The sequence below is a fragment of the Schistocerca serialis genome, chromosome 1 (genome assembly GCF_023864345.2).
Source record: "Schistocerca serialis cubense isolate TAMUIC-IGC-003099 chromosome 1, iqSchSeri2.2, whole genome shotgun sequence".
In the NCBI taxonomy this organism is placed as follows: domain Eukaryota; kingdom Metazoa; phylum Arthropoda; class Insecta; order Orthoptera; family Acrididae; genus Schistocerca; species Schistocerca serialis.
In genome coordinates, this window is record NC_064638.1 from 363,753,984 (window position 1) to 363,774,009 (window position 20,026).

A 20,026-nucleotide genomic window follows, 5' to 3' on the forward strand; every position below is an offset into this window, starting at 1 on the left:
TTAAATCATTTGCAAGTTTGAAGCTGTTTTATACACGGGAGGTCGAGTCTTTAAAGAATCTGGGTTCTGCTCATTGTTGACTAAGTACACATAGTATTGTTCTTATTTCGTCGTGTGTTCCACCAGTTAAAGGCCATTTTAGACGATTCCTAAGTTTTGCACTGCCTCGTGTGCTCCCGGTTCTGAGAACACAAATGTTAGTTAGTTAGTTCCACAAAGCCTGGAGAGGAGACAGTTCGTACATGTCGACGACGCAGCGGAGTTTGTGGTACATCCGGGGCGGCCCGCGCCACGGCAAACAAACGGGCGAGAGCCGGAACCATACGTCACTGCCATGCGGCCGCGCCGCGCCGTCCTGCCCTCTGCAACCGCCACGTGCCGTGCGTCGCGACCCGACACGACCCGCTCCTCCAACCAGCAAACCACCGAACTTTTAGTTACCGGCCAGCAACAACATATTTTCCCGCCATAGGCGATGACAATCGGAAGAATAAGTGGCTAATGTGTATTGTTTAGGTTGTGTGTGTGTGTGTGTGTGTGTGTGTGTGTGTGTGTACGTAAGAGCGCTTGCGAACAAACGGCTGAAGTTTTTAAAAAGTGCCGTAGCACGTCGTTAGGGGAGCCAAAACAAAATGGCGCTACTTTGCTTTATCTCCGTCAGCGGTGTGCTAGGGCACTGTGGAGCAGCAATTTTAATGTTTAGCACGGCTGCAAATACGTATCTGAAAAACAAAACGCCGGCCGCGGTGGTCTAGCGGTTCTAGGCGCTCAGTCCGGAACCGCGCGACTGCTGCGGTCGCAGGTTCGAATCCTGCCTCGGGCATGTATGTGTGTGATGTCCTTAGGTTAGTTAGGTTTAAGTAGTTCCAAGTTCTAGCGGACTGATGACCTCAGATGTTAAGTCCCATAGTGCTCAGAGCCATTTGAAAAAACGAATAAAAAAATAATTACATAACTTTATTTTCTGGAGATGATGGTTACAATTTTACGATTAATCCTCGAAATTATGAGCTAGAGAGTACAACCATTAGGTTTTTTTGGGACCTGGGCTACACCTCCCTCCCCCCCCCCCCCTTTCTCCACCCGCCCAATCCTCCCCCATGAAGAATTTTTCTGGATGTTTTCCAAATTAAAATTTATTACAGCAAACCTATACGCAAAGAGAACTGCAAGTCTAGCACATATGGAAACTGTAATCAAAATTGGGGGGAGGGGGGGCGAGGAAGTGCATTTGAATAGTGGTACAAGTCCATTACCTCCACTTTTCTGCCTATAATGCTTCTGCAATTAATGATCCAAACAAACAGAAAGAAAGGTTCACTTCTAGCAAGAAGCCATATGCTTGGACATTTCTGGTATCTCAACCGCAGATTTTTCAGCGCTCATTTAACTTTAGGACTTTGTATCTCGCAATGAACAAAAATGGACTTGTACCACTACTGAAATAACCCCTTCATTTAATGTACACCAAGATATACCGACCATATAACACATACATCAGGCAGTAAACAAGACATAAGAAGTGTAGTGGAAAAAAATACGAACCGAAACTGAAGAAGTTAAAGTTGCCTAAGTTCAAATTCGGAGGTAACAAAAATTTTGAGTACTGGAATTAAGACTGATGTGGTGAGAAACCCAGAAATCATTGGGGAAGTCGATAAAAATATGTATTTTAGTATCTACGACAGCACTGGGGATATAAGAAGATGAAAACTTCTACGAAAATTAAATTAATGAAGTTGCGAAAGTAAACGCAAATGACACTGCTCAGCAACTTAAAAATGCCAGAAACTTAGATGTAGCCCATAGCTTCGTACGAATGAGAATCCTGGACACTGAAAAAATGGATTGCAAGAAAATCAGTTCCTTTGGAACATAGGTTTGATGATGAATCATAAAGATTTCATGTGCTAAAAATTAAAACATGAAACAGCCCTGAAAAAAGTAAAGCGAAATACATCTTTGGCCGCCCAAATAGTACAGGTGAGTTAAGTTACTTTCGGCGTATCATGAGAACAGGAACTCACCAGAAAAAAAAAAAAAAATCTGTAATTTTCGGAAGAACAGGTCAAAGTCGTAGAACAAAGCCGAGTAGGAGGTGGACAGGACTTTAAAGAAGGCACCGAATGACACTGGAAAAACTGAGGACCAAACCAACGTCCAAGAACTCATGGAGTGGGAGGTGAGTTTATGTGTGATAACAACGTTTCAGTCAACAGAAAAATGTACAACAGCAGCATAGAAAAGATGAACGATTCGTCAGTTTTGCTTAGCGAATGTGTGAGTGCTACTCACATGCTAAGTAAAATGCAGCAGGAGACTCTTCAAGAAGTCGTGCACTGCGGGCAGGGAGCGCGTATTCCAGAAGAGTCATGAAGCATAGTAATTCCTTCAACATACATCTCTTGTAATACCCAGAGGCTTAAATTAGAAAACTTCGGGTTCATACAGAGAGATGGCGACTGTCTTTCTTGGCGTGTATACCATCTACGGTACGTTACCCTCCGCCACGTACAGTACGATGGCTTGAGGAATGCAAATCTAGATGTACAAACGATATATTCTGGTCCTTCACTTTCTCGCAGAGTACTTTGTAACAAAATAATCAATACGTGTACTTACTGGCGGTAATCTATCCTGTCGCAATCCATGACGAAGTGTGCTAATAGGATGCTTATGCCACGTTGTGGGTCATGATTTACGTATTATACCGTATCGAACAAAAAACGCTGGTGTAGCTAAGCGAGCCGGTAGGAAAAACAGGTTACCCGCTGCGCAAGTGACAGATGGTCGTGCCGTATGCACCCGGAGTGTGGGAGAGCTGTGACAATAGGCTGATTTGGCCTCGTGCGACCACAGATAGCACACAATATCGCATCAGGTTTGGCACCACCAAGTTGCATTATGTTACACGACCAAGAAATCGACCGGTGATTGCTGGATACTTTACCACTCTAATGTCTACGTAACTGCCAGTTTAATGATTACAAATCGACCTGCAAATATTAAAAAGAGAATTAATTTAATGTTCTATATGATTGGTGGACTTAACCGAGCAATTATGAAAGTGCGCCATGCACTGGCTGGCATGCAGTGAGGGGATGAGATAGGACAGTACGGGATATTTTTAGGTCTAGCCTTCATACAGGCTACAATACGAGTGACTATTACGTGTAAATAAAAGTGAGTTACTTTGCTTCGGGAATCGTTTGTACCCATTCTAGTACAGACAGCCCGACTGTGAACACGTATAGATGATGAGTGTTATATTTAGCTTACGAAAGTAGCCTAAGTTTTATTCTGAACAGTGCAACGATGAGAACTGAAGAAACATGGAAACAGACATGGTGCGACGTTTTGTGAATATTATGTGCTCGAATAGTTATAATGAGAACCCGTGATCGTTACTGTCATTAATGAGACCAGACTGGCTCTCGCTTAGGCCTGATTCTGGAAACGCATTTTCCTCGTGTTGGTTTGAATTAGTAAATGAGGTGGCATCCCACGGATCGAGTCTTTATTGCAGCATTGTGGTAATATCGCGAACGCCACTCCAAAATTCACTTTCCTCAAGCCCACTCCAAAATTCACTTTCCTCAAGCCGCAGCGTATGGAGAAGCGATTTACAGGGGGACATCGAAACAGCTTTAGAAGAGGTTTAAAAACTTTATTATCTACGAAACAATGAAGTGCAGCTTCTGGCATTTACCTTTGTAATACGCTCGACGTAGGCAACGGCCTTGCCGCAGTGGATACACCGGTTCCCGTGAGATCACCGAAGTTAATCGCTGTTGGGCGTGGTCGGCACTTGGATGGGTGACCATCCGGGCCGCCATGTGCTCTTGCCATTTTTCGGGGAGCACTCAGCATCGTGATTCCAACTGAGGAGCTATTCGGCCGAACAGTGGCGGCTTCGGTCAAGAATACCATCGTAACGACCGGGACAGCGGTGTGCTGACCCCACGCCCCTCCTAGCCGCATCCTCCTTGAGGATGACACGGCGGTTGGATGGTCCCGGTAGGCCACTCGTCGCCTGAAGACGGAGTGCTATACGTTCGACGTAGTCCTAAATGGGTACCCTTCCGCGAGCTACAACTTGCGCTATTAGCGTGTCCGACGTAGTAATGCGTCGTGGCATGAACTACTTCTCATATCAAGATGGGAGACGCTGCAACTTTCTGAAGGCGACAGGATCGCTCGTCAAAATATTTTCCATTAGACACCGACAACCCTTGATATTTTGGTAACGCTACAGGCACCATTCGAGTGGTGATGGCAATGTGTGTCGCTGGGAAGCAGCACCGAAACGGCCCAACGAGAACGGCTAGTCCTCTACCAGACAATATCTACTGTTCTTTCCACTGTGAACGGGCAATAACCGCTAACACTTGGCACTACCAACACAAGTTTATCTGAAAATGTAAATACAAAGTAGGTGCTATTAGAGTTACATGCTGTGTTTGCTGTTAGAACATGACAGGCACAGCCGAAGAAAGATGGGGCAAAATTTGGCTGCGGCTATTCCGAATAAATCATCCCAGTACATTCTGCCGACGAGATTTAGATGAATAACGATGCATTTAAATCATGAAGGGAAGGGGGTGGGCGGGCAGGACAGTGACTTAAACCCTGCTCCTCTAACTATGATTCCACTGTGTCTTCTTACTGACCAACCTTCAAGTGTTACTAGATATTCATAAACAAACCGAGGCTTCATTAAAATTTAACTGTTACAAGACCCGAATGTCTTACACATCGCCTGCCAATCATTTCCATCTGTTAGTCAGGTAAGCATAATTCGAAGAAGGCACTGCCCATTCCTTTTAAAGAAGTTCACACCAGCTGTGTTTGTTTCGGTCTGCACGCTGCGAACCCCGAACAGTACTTCAGCCAACTAAGTCCAAGCTTATATCTGTTTTTGATATAAAGATATTGTTTTTCTAGGCAAGCTGCGACAGTTAGATAAATAAGATAAACAGCAAATACGTCGACTGTCCTAAAATAGCGTATTTTGTTTTCCATAGTACCTTTCGAGACTTAACTACTGCGAGACGTCCTCCGCGATATGAATTTGATGACGTAGTGCGCTTGTGGAAGGTCCACTGTTTTTTCACAATTATTAAAAATATGACAGGATGACTCAAAGGTCACCAACGTACATGTAAACTGTACCCAAGACGAATAAAAATAATCTATGGCTACAGCAGGCTTGAGCTCTACGTTGGTTCGGCTGACCCACTTAGAACAGAAATGACAGAAAATCGAAACATATTTTCTGTAATTAATTTTTATATTTTTACAAGTGCGACTGACAATTTTATATAGAGTCGTTGGTGCGCAGATGCATATTAAGTAAGTGTAGGAAGAAAGTGATCTATCTATGCTGCCTATTAGAAGACTCAGAGTGTGTTACGAACGCTAGTCCTAGGTTTCATGTGCGAGCTTCCCTCAACTCTTACTCTGTGCTCCCATTGCCTCACCAGCTGCTGAACAACAGTTGTACGCAGCTTGTTTCCTTGCACTGTCCTACAGAAACTGGCGGAGAAGCTATTCTCGCCAGTTTTTCTTTTTTTTCCCCACGAAAGTGATATTAAGTGAGCTTTGTACTTGAGCCAGTCCTTCCTTATATAGTTGCACACTAGGTTCATTGCCATACGCCAGCTGAAGAAGACACTGCAATTCCAGGAAACAGCCACCCATATACGGACTTCTCCTCGCAAGACACTGTCGCGGATGTTCTACATAGCACGTGGTTACTAACCAGGAAGAACAATTAGCTCAACTCTCGCGTGGGTAGCTGTTTCAGCACACGTCTCTCCTTGTCCAGATGCTGCCCTGTGTTGGACGCGTGCCGATGACCACTTGCGGTGGTGACATCATCGGCGGCTTGTGTGCAACTGTTTACCGTGGCGTATGAAGTACTGAACTGCGTAAAACATGCCGTGCCTCTGCGTCCTATTTTGTAATTGAGAGATGATTATCACTGCATTCTGTTCTGAGTTGCCAGAAGTTCTGGGTGACCATTTAATATGAAAACACTAAGGATTATTGACTGTTCACTCATTCACCAAAATACTACACACACTGTTAATCTGCAACAGACATTCCGGAAATTAATGGAATTTTCATGTTTTCTTGTCTGTGACATCAAATACTGCAAAGACAAGAAACTATTATTTCTTTCATTGAGGGTAACACCCTGTCGATACCATGACTGTGCAATATACCAGTTGAACCCAAATGAATATGGTAGGCAAAGACTATGGAATGCGCCCGCAATTATTTGGAGAATTCGGTGACAACCAATAACGCCTACGATTTGAACACAGGACATTCCAAACGTAACTCCGTGTTGTACCTTTGCCTAACATCGCTGTGCACCAGATAAGGGGATCAAATTAGTAACACTCAGTCGCTCTGCAATTCCCAACTTATGGAGCTCAGTTCGTGTTTTTTTTTTTCCGTACTGACAGGGTTCGCGAGTGCGACATTCAGTACTGCAGTGACCTTTGTAACTGTTGTTCTGTTACTTTTCGTCACATTCCTCTTCAAAGCTGTCACGATGACTCAGCACACACCTCCGTGCGCGTTGTGGCTTCGTGGATGATGTTTTTCTGCTTTCCCTGTATGCCGTACAAATCTTCGATACGGTGCCTATTGAAAAACCTAACACTTTGACCACCTTGGTTACGGAAGCGCCCACCATACGAACACCGACAATTTGCCAAAGTTCGATTTCCTGGGGGACCTCCAAATCTTTACGGCCTCGAGATTTGGAGGCCTCCCTGGACCAGATGATTTTTTTTATCTAGTTCCAAACAAGAGCAAAATCTGTTCAGAAGGTAAGGCGCAGTTTAAAGTTGGAGGCCACATACGTATACAAAATATAAACATGGGTACCTATATATCTATTATCAGGTCATGGAAACTGTCTGCGGGTGTGTTTAGATTTTTTTGTAAAACGTTGCATTGAGCTTAAAAAACTGTTGAACGATAACCAGTTGTCTGGAAGAAGCATAAACTCTTGCAGGAAACGATTTTTGATACCTATCCCATCTACACAAGTGTACTATAAATGCAGTTTAAAAATACGCGCGTAAGTTAGTGATAAGACTAAGAAATGGAAAAACATTGTACTCGTATATCGCCTTTTAGATATTACGGCGGTTTTAGATCGCCAGAACCTTGCTTTGAGAGGTCATCGCGAAGACGTTACATAGGAAAACAGAGGACATTTATTAGAACTGGTTCAATTGATGGCGAATGCAGTATTAAAAGACCATTGTTTAAAACTAGACGAGTCTGTTGGCATGTCAAAGAGAGTACCTTCTTATTTTTTCGAAAGAAATGGAAAATGAATTTATTTTTACTTTCGGTGAACACGACAGGAAAAAAAATTACGCAGTTATATAAAAGGCTAAACATTACCGAATAATTTTTGATATTTCTCCCAATGAAAGTGGAACTGACCAAAGAAGCCAAACAACAGACACGACCAGGTGCGGCTCGCAATTAAAGGCTCTGAGGCGGAGCCGCCCCAAAATATACGTTAAAGTAAATTTCGCAAGATCGTATTACATAATTTAAATTATCAGGACGAATTTCGCATATTTCCCATTCCGATTAAAATAATGACCGTCAACGTTTTTGGAACTGTTTGTCGATAGATGTTTTCAGAACGGTTAGTAGTGTTTAGGCTGCGCCTTGGAACGTCCGTAAGCTGCATGTAAATTGTAGCGGTTTGGGGGCGTGGCTTCTACATAGTACTGCTCTTTATGGGCGACCCGAAGGCTCAGAGCTTGCAGCCTAAGGGTGTCATACCAACCACCACACGTTTTTCACGTTCCACTATCTATGTAATAAAGGAACGTAGAGTGGACGAAACTTCGCTATCCAATCTCTGTCTCTGCACATCTCTACTACGCTTCGATGCGTCATTAATCGACGTTTAGTATTATTGTTTTGATAATGTTTTACATAGTTGTTTTGTTTCTGCCATTGGCTATTTTATCCACGTTTAGAATAAGTTTGCAAATATCCCGCCAGAGTGCACTGGACTACAATAACATACCAGTACTGCCATCTAGCGAGGTGTTTCATAAGTGATTACAGGGCAAAGCGCGCGAAATTTGTCCCGTTACTTTACTCTCCTTGCTTGCTGATGCTGACTGCTTTTGTTGATACCGTGTGATATTATGGCTCTGAGCACTATGGGACTTAACAGCTGTGGTCATCAGTCCCCTAGAACTTAGAACTACTTAAACCTAACTAACCTAAGGACATCACACACATCCATGCCCGAGGCAGGATTCGAACCTGCGACCGTAGCAGTCGCGCGGTTCCGGACTGCGCGCCTAGAACCGCGAGACCACCGCGGCCGGCCGTGTGATATTAGCAAGTTTCTTTTTCGGAGTGAATTTTACTTGCTTGTGAATATCTGCGACATACCGCGAGTGTGAAACCAGCGCAATATGAATCCAGTGTGCAATTTAATAGGTAAAAACTTGGAACACGGCCATAGGATGAAAGTGAAAGAACTTGGTGCACCCAGACCCGATCTAACGATCAATCAAGAACAGAAACAGTGCAAATCTAGGCAAGGACACAAACGCAGTTTTAATAGAGCAATGTATGATGCAGCTAAGTGGTTGAGTGGTTGTGAAGTGAAAAATGCATTTTTCTGTTTCACCTTTCTTACCAATAGTACTAATAGTACCTGGACTGAAACTGGTATCGCTCACTTAAAGAATTTTCACGCAAAGGTGAAAAAACATAATTCCAGCGAAAAACATTTAAATGCTTTCATTGAGTTTTCAATGCTAGGGAAAGTGGACGTTATGTGTCAATTAGACAGTGCTTACCGCCGTAATATAGAGATATATAACAAAAATGTATCAAAAAATGGGTATATTCTGGGTAAACAGATAGACTGTATTAAATTCGAGCTTGCCTTAAGGGGCCACGACGAAACAGAAGATTCCAAAAACCCAGGAATTTTCGAGGATTAGTCAGTCTAATGGCAGAACTGGACTGCGTCTTGAAGCAGCACATTGAGAAGTCAGAAAGCCGTGTTTTCTTAGGCCTATCGAAGACCATTCAAAATCCAGAATGAGATTTTCACTCTGCAGCGGAGTGTGCGCTGATACGAAACTTCCTGGCAGATTAAAACTGTGTGCCCGACCGAGACTCGAACTCGGGACCTTTGCCTTTCGCGGGCAAGTGCTCTACCATCTGAGCTACCGAAGCACGACTCACGCCCGGTACTCACAGCTTTACTTCTGCCAGTATCTCGTCTCCTATCTTCCAAACTTTACAGAAGCTCTCCTGCGAACCTTGCAGTATCCTTTCTTTCAGGAGTGCTAGTTCTGCAAGGTTCGCAGGAGAGCTTCTGTAAAGTTTGGAAGATAGGAGACGAGATACTGGCAGAAGTAAAGCTGTGAGTACCGGGCGTGAGTCGTGCTTCGGTAGCTCAGATGGTAGAGCACAGAGATTAAAACTGTGTGCCCGACCGAGACTCGAACTCGGGACCTTTGCCTTTCGCGGGCAAGTGCTCTACCATCTGAGCTACCGAAGCACGACTCACGCCCGGTACTCACAGCTTTACTTCTGCCAGTATCTCGTCTCCTATCTTCCAAACTTTACAGAAGCTCTCCTGCGAACCTTGCAGTATCCTTTCTTTCAGGAGTGCTAGTTCTGCAAGGTTCGCAGGAGAGCTTCTGTAAAGTTTGGAAGATAGGAGACGAGATACTGGCAGAAGTAAAGCTGTGAGTACCGGGCGTGAGTCGTGCTTCGGTAGCTCAGATGGTAGAGCACTTGCCCGCGAAAGGCAAAGGTCCCGAGTTCGAGTCTCGGTCGGGCACACGGTTTTAATCTGCCAGGAAGTTTCACAATTCAAAATGAACTCCTGGAATCAATTTATGAGGTATGCCTCAATCTCATCAGGAGTGAACTGTCGAAGGCAAACTTTCTCGTAATAGACGTTGATGAAACTACTGACTGTGCAAATTTGTCACAATTAGTCCTAATAATTCGCTATGAGCTACTGCGACAAATAAATGAAAGATTTATTTCCTTTGCACGCCCAAAAAGTCACAGTGCAGACGATGTAACTGCAGCTTTTCTCTGCGAGCTACAGAAAATGAATGTACATGAAACACCTGAAAAACTGATGGCTCAGTGTTACGACGGTGCTCCTGTTATGAGTGGCCATAAAAGTGGAGTTCAAACTAGAATTAGAGAAATGTACAGGAATGCTTACTTTATTCACTGTTACGCCCATTCAGTTAAATTTAATTGCTGAACGTTGTGTGACGGGCAATAAACAAGTGCGGATCTTCTTTAGCAACTTGGAAGGAATTTCCACCTTTTTTTCCCAATCATCTAGCCGTATAGCCATTCTTGACGAAGTAGTGAAGAAGCGTATTCCTACCTGTCCTCAGTCCATCAGATGGAATTTTACATCACGGAGCGTAACCACTGTGTACAAATACCAAAAGTAAATTGTTGAGTGCCTAGAAAGAATTATTGATGATGATGCCAGTGATTACAAGACAATAAACAAGGTCACGGGACTGAAGGGTTTCCTGCAAGACAAAGATTTCCTTTCATTGTGACATTCTCTTTAACTAACTGCAGCAGAGGAATATTGATGTAGTGAAAACTGTTGAATATGTATCGCACTTTGCAGATTCTGTCCAGCAAATTAGGGCCTCACTTGAAACTGACGATCACTGGGAACAGGTAGACCCAACTGCAAAACGGGGACGTTTCACAGAATCAAGAATAGTGTGTGCACGAAACGTTTGCGACCTCATCACAACTCAGATCAGAGAACGATTCAGTTTCAATGATCACTTATCGATTGAACAGCTGTTTGATCCATCGTTGTTTGCAAAACATCAAACTATTTTTCCGGAAAAAGAGCTGTTACTTTGTTCAATTTACAGTCTTCAGATCTACGTCATGAGCTGAACGTGTTGTACAGCCGAAAAGATTTTATGAGGGCGTCAGGTGCTTTGACCTTGTTGAACTTTCTTTACGATAACTATCTGGCTAAAGCTTTCCCTGAAAGTGTAACACTTCTGCAAATAATAGTAACCTTCCCTATGACGACCGGAGAGCCAGAACGCTCCTTCTCTATGTTAAAGCGAGTGAAAACATTCATGCGCAACACTATGAATGAGGACAGACTTGTGCGCTTGCAATGTGTTCCCTAGAAAAAGAATTACTGAATCGGCCAAATTTCAATGAAATGGTCACCGACCATTTTGCTGCGCAGAAGGGGAGAGGAGCCGACTTCGTCTATAAACAAATGAATTGAGGTAAGCAAAAGTGCATTCATAATTGATAAGAGGTAATTTCTTTATATTAAGTCCTACTTAGCCTATTAAGTGAAGTGAGTAAAAAAGGGTAGTGTCATGTCTAGCCAGTCATAAACGTGATATTTTCCGAAACGAATCACTTTTGGTACCGGTACAGTGTGTTGCGCTACAGTGTCACATTTTGTGTTCTTTAGCACAACAAACCGCACTAAAAATGACGTATTTTGGAGAGATATTTAGTGCGCTATTTCACATAAATGCATATTTTCATAATACACAATAAATACGAACTGTTCGCTTCTCAAACATGTGAATTAATATGGCAGTTGCACGGATTGCTCATGTCACTCAATCACAGCAGAAGACCTGTGACGTCACCAAAACATCACAGTATCGTCATGCGAACTCGTAAACTTCGAGCTTTGGAGGTAAACCACAATAAAAGCCTTAAGTTTAGAACTGAAAACACCAAAAATATTAAGCAGCAGCAAAGTTAACATTCATCGCATTAAAGATATCTCCGAAACGCGTCTTTTCATATGATTTGCTGCAAAGTGTCAGAAAATGTCATGATGACATATTAAAACACTAACCAAAGATTTTAACTCGAAGCTAGCTTCTAATGATATTTAATACCTGATTATAGAAGATACAGTACGTAAAATTATAGGTAGAGAGTGGTCTACCCACCCCCACCCCCCCTCCCCCTGAATTCTTAGTTGTTTATGTCAGAATAATCTGTAGCGTAACCTGAGGTCTAAATGCCGCAGCCTTCCCCAGTATAGAAACCACGAGCCGCGCCTGGACACGACCATATAGAAAACAACACTATGGAAGTTCGAGAACCCTTTTCTTTTCAATCTAGACGCTACAATGAGTCCCTGAGTTAATCATTTCTTAAATCTTTTTGAAGTTCATGGATCTTGTATTGTCTCTAGCGTCACCTGATTTCAAACTGTATAGAAGTTGAAACTTCCTGGCAGATTAAAACTGTGTGTCGGACCGAGACTCGAACTCAGTACTTTGCCTTTCGCGGGCAAGTGCTCTACCGATTGAGCTACTGTAATATCAACATTCTCGCGACATTAATAAAAAAGGACTTCATCGATACTAAAATTATAATAAATAATTATTGTCAGTGACATAATTTAATTTTCTGTGCATTTCATACCCATCGACACGCAAGTCGCCTAAGTGGCGTCAACTCGAAAGACTTGCACTAGGCGAACGGTCTACCCGACGGGAGGCCCTAGCCACACGGCATTTCCATTTCTGTGAAAATAATATTTCAGACAATACTCATGGAAAAAAAGGAAATCTTCCTCTTTTGTTACCTATGATTCTTCTAGAGTAATCCTTTTTTCTTGTTCGAACTGTTGTAATGACAGGACGTGCCTGATGTCCTATAACACAGAAGTCTGTAAAAAACAGTATTACGTTGTTAATATCTGAAAATTAGAGTTTCTATGTGATTGAAATGAATTTTCTTTGGTTAAAATTATTTTATTGTAATTCTCGTCCTGCATATATGTTAAGTTTTCTGCTCAGCTGCAAAGAAGCGCAGCCATTAGCGCTGTTGATTTACAGCGCGGTTTATTGGTAAATGCTGACATATAAGCGATTAACACTGAAAAATATTTTCAAATGTTAATGCATATAGTAAAGGTACAAAAAGATTTAATATATATTATTTGTTAGTAGGAAAACAGGGCCTGAAGCAGAATCGATAAGTGATTGTCTTATGTTTGCCGACATCTTAGTGAAATAAAAATGGTTCAAATGGCTCTGAGCACTATGGGACTTAACACCTGTGGTCATCAGTCCCCTAGAACTTAGAACTACTTAAACCTAACTAACCTAAGGACATCACACACATCCATGCCTGAGGCAGGATCCGAACCTGCGACCGTAGCATGAGTGAAATATTGCAGCGGCAGTTTTAAATAGATTTTCTATACGGACATAAATGTTGTTGGTCATAATTGCGATAATAATTGTGTATTGGTAGTCCAGAACCCACTTCGAGGAAGTAAATTCGACTTAGATTATGAATAATCTTTAAATATTGTGCAAATAACACCTTACGTTATATAAATTCTTATCTGCTGATGTATGGAGCCTGGTTATTTCGCAACAACTTTTATGAAATATTCTGACAGGAAAAATACATTAGTGTTGTGTGTGTGCGGTATTGTGTGACAAAAACTGTTCACTTTGCTTAAAGAAAAGTGCTGCCACCTCGAATAACAGTAGCGTTAAATTCGATAAACGATCTGCAACTTAGTGCCATTTACACTGCTTGAGAGACAACACTGCTACACGTTCCCAGGTGGAGATTTCTTTAACGAAATAACGATCATTGGCAGCGTTTAAACAAAACCTCATGTTACACTGATAATACGTAACTAGTTTTATTGTAATCTTGCTGAAATTGTACAACACGCAATCAAACCACAATACTCGCACGCCACACTAACCAAGCACGACTCTCGTCCTCACAGCTTTACTTACTCCTACCTTTCAAAATTTATAGAAGTTGTCCTGCGGAACTTGCGAGTCCAACACTCCTAGAACAAAGGATATTGCTACAGCCTGGGGGAGGGGGGGTGTGTTCCATAACGAAATTTTCACTTTGCATCTGAGTGTGCACTGATATGAAACTTCCTGCTGATAGAAACGGAAATGCCGTGTGGTTAGGGCCTCCCGTCGGGTACACCATTCGCCAGGTGGAAGTCTTTTGAGTTGACGCCATTTCGGCGAATTGCGTGTCGATGGGGATGAAATGATGATGATAAGTACAACACAACACCCAGTCCCTGAGCGGAGAAAATTTCCTACCCAGCCGGGAATCGGACCCAGGCCGTGAGGTATGACATACCGTGGCGCTGACCTCTCAGCTACCAGGGCCGGACTCATGGCAGATTAAAACTGTTGTCAGAACACTTGTCCGCGAAAGACAAAAGTCCCGAGTTTGAATCTCGGTCCGAAAATTTTAATCTATCAGCGGACACTCCACTGCAGAGTGAAAATTTCACTGCCTATTTAAGTCACATTCATCTCCTTGTTTTCGACATATACTCGCTGGAGTGTTCATTACTGTTTAGTAAAAGCAAAAACAGAAAACATGGAAACATTTTTTAACGCTGTGGAACACATGCAAGATCCATCCAATACAAACAAGCAAATTTAGTCCAACAATATCTACGATATTATAATCAGGGAAGAACACAGCGAACAGTCGCGTGTGGATCTTTATTTTATTGCACATCTACCTACATTTGAGCTACAGTGTAGCCATCATCAGTGCCCATCAACTGCTGATAGCTCAGTTCACACTAGATTGAGCTATGATCGGTTTATGTTGGTTTTAACAATATGTACACAGAAAAGATTTCTGTATCTGTACGACCCCCTATTAAACGCACTGATTATGGCTACACTGTAGCTGAAATACAGCTAGATCTGCAACAGAAAACAGACTGATATGCGACTGTTTGCTGTTTCCATATCCGATTTAATCATTTCGCAGTCGCTGAGTACAGCTATTATTTATGGAATTCAACATTGAACATCTAGTCTCCAAAAGTGACTCTGGTTAAAAGACTGGGAAAAGGTCCTGGCAAATTAAAAGCCCTGAATGAGCAGTGGGTGACGAACAATGAACTGCAATTATAAACTATGGTGTTTCTTTTGGCAGAAAAGAACGCAATGATGTGGACATTAATATCGACCGACTAGGAAGAACGAGAGTAAATAAATTAATGTCAGGTGAACTAGCAAATGAAGCTGGATTATCGCTTCAAGAAGTAGTTCTCGATCAGGTTTGAATGCATATACCGATTCTTACAAGGATTGTCACAACAAAACGTGGCTATGAAAGAAAACGACTAAAATTTCCTATTCGTGAGTACTGTTCGAGTGTTCGGGGTCTCCAGAACGTCGGATTAAAGGAAGACATCTAAGCAATTCACATGTAGGCTCCTACATTTATTACCGTAAGCTCTAACCAAACGCAAATATTACAGACATGCGTCGGGAACTCAAATGAGAATACCTGGAAGGAAGGTGGCGCTCTTTTCGAGGTACACTAATTCCACCAACATGCACTATGTGACCAAAAGTGCCCGGACATGTGGCTGAAAATGACTTAAACGCTCGTGGTGCCCTCCATCGGTAATGCTGGAATTCAATATGGTGTTGGCACACCCTAGCCTTGATGACCGCTTCCACTCTCGCAGGCATACGTTCAGTCAGGTGCAGGAAGATTTCTTGGGGAATGGCAGCCCATTCTTCACGAAGTGCTGCACTGAGGCGAGGTATCGATGTCGGTCGGTGAGGCCTGGCACGAAGTCGGCGTTCCAAAACATCCCAAAGGTGTTCTGTAGGATTCAGGTCAGGACTCTGTGCAGGCCAATCCATTACGGGGATGTTGTTGACATGTAACCACTCCGCCACAGGTCGTGCATTATGAACAGGTGCTCGATCGTGTTGAAAGATGCAATCGCCATCCCTGAATTGCTGTTCAACAGCGGGGAGCAAGAAGATGCTTAAAACATCAATGTAGGCCTGTGCTGTGATAGTACCATACAAATCAACAAGGGGTGCAAGCCCTTCTCCATGAGAAACACGACCACACCGTAACACCACTGCCTCCGAATTTTACTGTTGGCACTACACACGCTGGTAGATGGCGTTCATTGGGCATTCGCCATACCCACACCCTGACATCGGATCGCAACATTGTGTACCGTGGTTCGTCACTCCACACAACGTTTTTCCACTGTTCAATCGTCCAATGTTTACGCTCCTTACACCAAGCGAGGCGTCGTTTGGCATTTACTGGCGTGATGTGTGGCTTATGAGCAGCCGCTCGGCCATGAAATCCAGGTTTTCTCACCTCCCGCCTAACTGTCATAGTACGTGCAGTGGATCCTGATGCAGTTTGGAATTCCTGTGTGATGGTCTGGAAAGATGCCTGCCCATTACACATTACAAATCTCTTTAACTGTCGGCGGTCTGTACGCTTTTGTGCTGTACGCGTCTCTTCACATTTCCACTTCACTATCACATCGGAAACAGTGGACCTAGGGATGTTTAGGAGTGTGGCGATCTCGAGCACAGACGAATGACACAAGTGACACTCAATCATCTGACCACGTTCGAAGTCCACGAGTTCCGCGGAGTGCCCCATTCTGCTCTCTCACGATGTCTAATGACTACGGAGATCGCTGATATGGTGCCTGGCCGTAGGTGGCATCATAATGCACCTAATATGAAAAACGTATGTTTTTGGGGGTGTCCAGACAATTTTAATCACAGAGTGTACATATCGCGTAAGGACCACGAAGTTCAGATACGAGAAATTAGGGCGCTTAGGCACGCTTATAGACAGTCGTTTTTCCTTCGCACTGTTTGCGAGTGGAACAGGAAAGGAAATGACTAACAGTGGCACAGAGTACCCTTTGCCATGCACCGTGCGGTGGCTTCCTGAGTATCTATGTAGATGCAGATTAATTAATTACGACGAGTTCCAGAGGATGACCTCTATGCTGGACACAAGTGTTTCGGAACCCTTGTCCGAACAACATATTTTCTCCTTCTATGTATGGGAATTTTTCCTGGATTTATGGCTGTGTTTTTTCCGACAGCCTGCACGGCAGAATAAAAATAATTTCGACCGTGTACCTTAATGTAATTTGCATGGTATGGAATTAGATGTAGTTACTGCCTGCGCTAAAGGACGTCCCTCCGGAACGAGCGAGCAGCTGGCCAGAAAGAACCAGCCGCTGTACCTGTAGAGTGTTGGGAGGGCGGCTATTCCGCAGCTGCCGTAACAACAAAGGACTGCTCAAAAATTGGCGCTGCCTCCGGATGCGGAGAGACACAGACAGACAGACAGACAGAGAGCGAGCTAGCGGGGAGGCAGGATTAATTTTAAACGTCTGGAGGCAGGGGCCGCGCTTTGTAATAAGCACCACCCTGATTTATGCGGCGAGGCACAGAGCCCCTTCCCCTTCCCTGGTTCCGTTCCTCCCAGGAGATACAACGATGCTCGCCGGCGCCTTCCTTTCCGTGTCGAGCATCACCAATGCTACGGGAGGAAAGCTCCGGACGATGCGATACTTCAGCGCATTACATCGAGTACCAGAAACTAGCAAATTCCCTATCTTTTGTCCTCTACTAGTGAGGACATCACCACAAATTTTTCCATTCTTTTCCTGAGGATTCTCACCGAGGCAGATGGCAGAATAGTGACGCGAAGTCATCAGAGTAAATGCACGTTGGTGCGGACACTGTTGTATAAAGCGGGAGACACCACTTTGTTCGGTGGGGGCACCCGAAAGAAACCGAATAGTCTTTAGGTGGGCAGAGCTTTAGTAGTTCCGCGTTTTGTCGCTAGGAGCGTATAGAGCGAACATACCACAGTCAGTAAGCCGAGTGCCGTCGTTGCATAAAGCCAGTGCTAGTTTCGGCCGATTTTATATTGACAACTGTTTTGTGAGATTGTCATTTTTTCAATAGTTGATTTTCGTGAAGTTCTGCTCTTTGTTCGGAAAACACTGGAGCAGGAAATCTTGAGATGTTAAAAACGGCGAAGGAGAACGATCCTATGAGGAAAACTCAGGTGTCCGAATGATTTTCCAGGTGAAATGTCAACTGATGACAAACTTGATTCTGGTCGTTGTTCCACTGCCGTAACAGATGAAAATGTTGAAAACATTCGTGCAGTCGTCAACGGAGATCGACGACGGATCACTGAAGAAACTGGACATATCGGGGGAGTTCAGTGCAGCGATATGTGTGACACACACACACACACACACACACACACACACACACACACACACACACACACACACACACACACCGCTGAACAGCTGTGTAGTAATAAGCCGGTCTTAGGTCATCGCTTTGTCATGTAACACAATTTATAATCCGAGTCAAATATCTGAATATTACTGAAGAATGATTATTAATAGCAAAATTATTACTGAATGCATGGGTTTCTTGATAAATCTTAAACTATTTTCAGTGAAAAAAACCAAAAAGCTTTATTGTCAGATGTAGCGGCATTTGAGACAAACTGTAGTTTCCTATACTGCTCGTTTGTTTATCTATATTCGTATAACCCGAGTTGCTGTTAAGATAAAAAGAGAATACTAACAAAAAAAAATTCAATTACAAAGAATTGATGTCCAAGGCGCTGGAGTCGTTCGATTCCTATACTAGTCAGTTCCTAGAGAATCAGCGATTCTGGGATTCGTGGAATCGGAATCGGGAGATGACATATCCCTAATTAAAATAATTATAAACGTTTTTACTACCATTTTTGCAGAAGTATGGCATAAGTAAAAATACTACCTGAAGGCTTGCTCAGGCATTTGCCCCAACTTATAAAAGCCCAGGCATTTTACACCAATACGTGGAAGCGTGCTGTGCTTTAAAAGAAGGGTTCCGAAATGATCCAAACATTTTTCAAAAATTATCACAGGTGACGAAATTTGGTGATATTCTTACGATTCTGAATCGAAGTAACTGTCAAACCAGTGGATGTCTTCAAGTTCGCCTCGCCCAAAGAAAGCTCGTCAGGTGAAAGCAGAGATTAAGACAACGCTCATTTGTTTTGTCGATGTGAGGGGAGTCGTGCATTCAGAGCCTGTTCCGCACGGTCAGACAGTTACCCGGGCTTTCTACTTGAAAGTTTTGGGAAGACAGCGCAACAGTGTGCGGCGGAAGCGGCCTGATTTGCGCAGTCTGTTGACTGGTTTCTCTCCATCATGACAACGCCCATTTTCACACAGCCCTTCCTGTACGACAGACGCAAAGAGATGGTTTCGGTAGTTGGTAATGCACCGCTGGATCGCATAAACACTAGCTGAATAAAAGGCAACCAATACTGGCAAACGCAAATAGCTGCCCTTTCACACGGGCAATCCTCCGTCCCATACCGCAGTGTTCGCAAAGGCAAAAATGTTTGAACTGAATTTCAAACCGGTTCCTCACTAACGCTTTAATCCAAATCTAGCTCCATATTACACTATTCTGTTCTCTTCATATGAGAAGAAATTTGCATAAAATGAGGATGTACCATTGCGGACAATGAACACTGGCGTAGCACATACTTTTCTGAAGGACTGCCGTACTGCAAACTCGTCGCGCCAAATGTATAACAATAAATAAGCACCAATGACGAGAAATAAGTGTTGGTGCTACAACGGCGAAACGCGCGAAGCTAACAGAGAAGTTACGTTTATTACGAAGATGCGTAGTACCTCTGTCGCTGAAGGAAGCTCGATAAAAAAGATACAGTAACTGCATTTATAATCTCTGCAGTTTCCGCGATAAGATCAGACGCTTAAAGAGGCACACACAAGAGTCGATCATGTGAATGTCAAGCATACCAAAGGTCCAGACACACCAAAAAGTCTGAAGAATATCTGTGAACGGCCGGATACGGACAAATGAAAGTTGCACGTTGTCTCAAAAATGGGAAGTAATTACTGCATAGTAGTTCAACGGCATTATACACGTAATTTATGCTATCTGAGCGTTTCAGTTTCATCCATATCTAGTGCTACTGACCTAGCATGTGGAACAGTTTAACATACTTTGTGCGCACGACGGAGCTGGTGACCGACAAGACGACTGACTGTCAAGGGAAATAAACGAAGACAAATATGATTGAAAACTTTATTATTTATTTA

General features: G+C 43.3%; 1 protein-coding gene and 1 pseudogene across 1 annotated transcript in view; one reads left to right on the top strand and one right to left on the bottom strand.

Annotated features, from left to right (window-relative positions):
* Positions 1-20,026, bottom strand: part of LOC126470400 (syndecan) — a 244,098-nt gene that overhangs the window by 94,246 nt on the left and 129,826 nt on the right. The gene's annotated exons all lie outside the window — the stretch shown is intronic.
* LOC126428607 (5S ribosomal RNA) lies at positions 3,731-3,848 on the top strand (annotated as a pseudogene).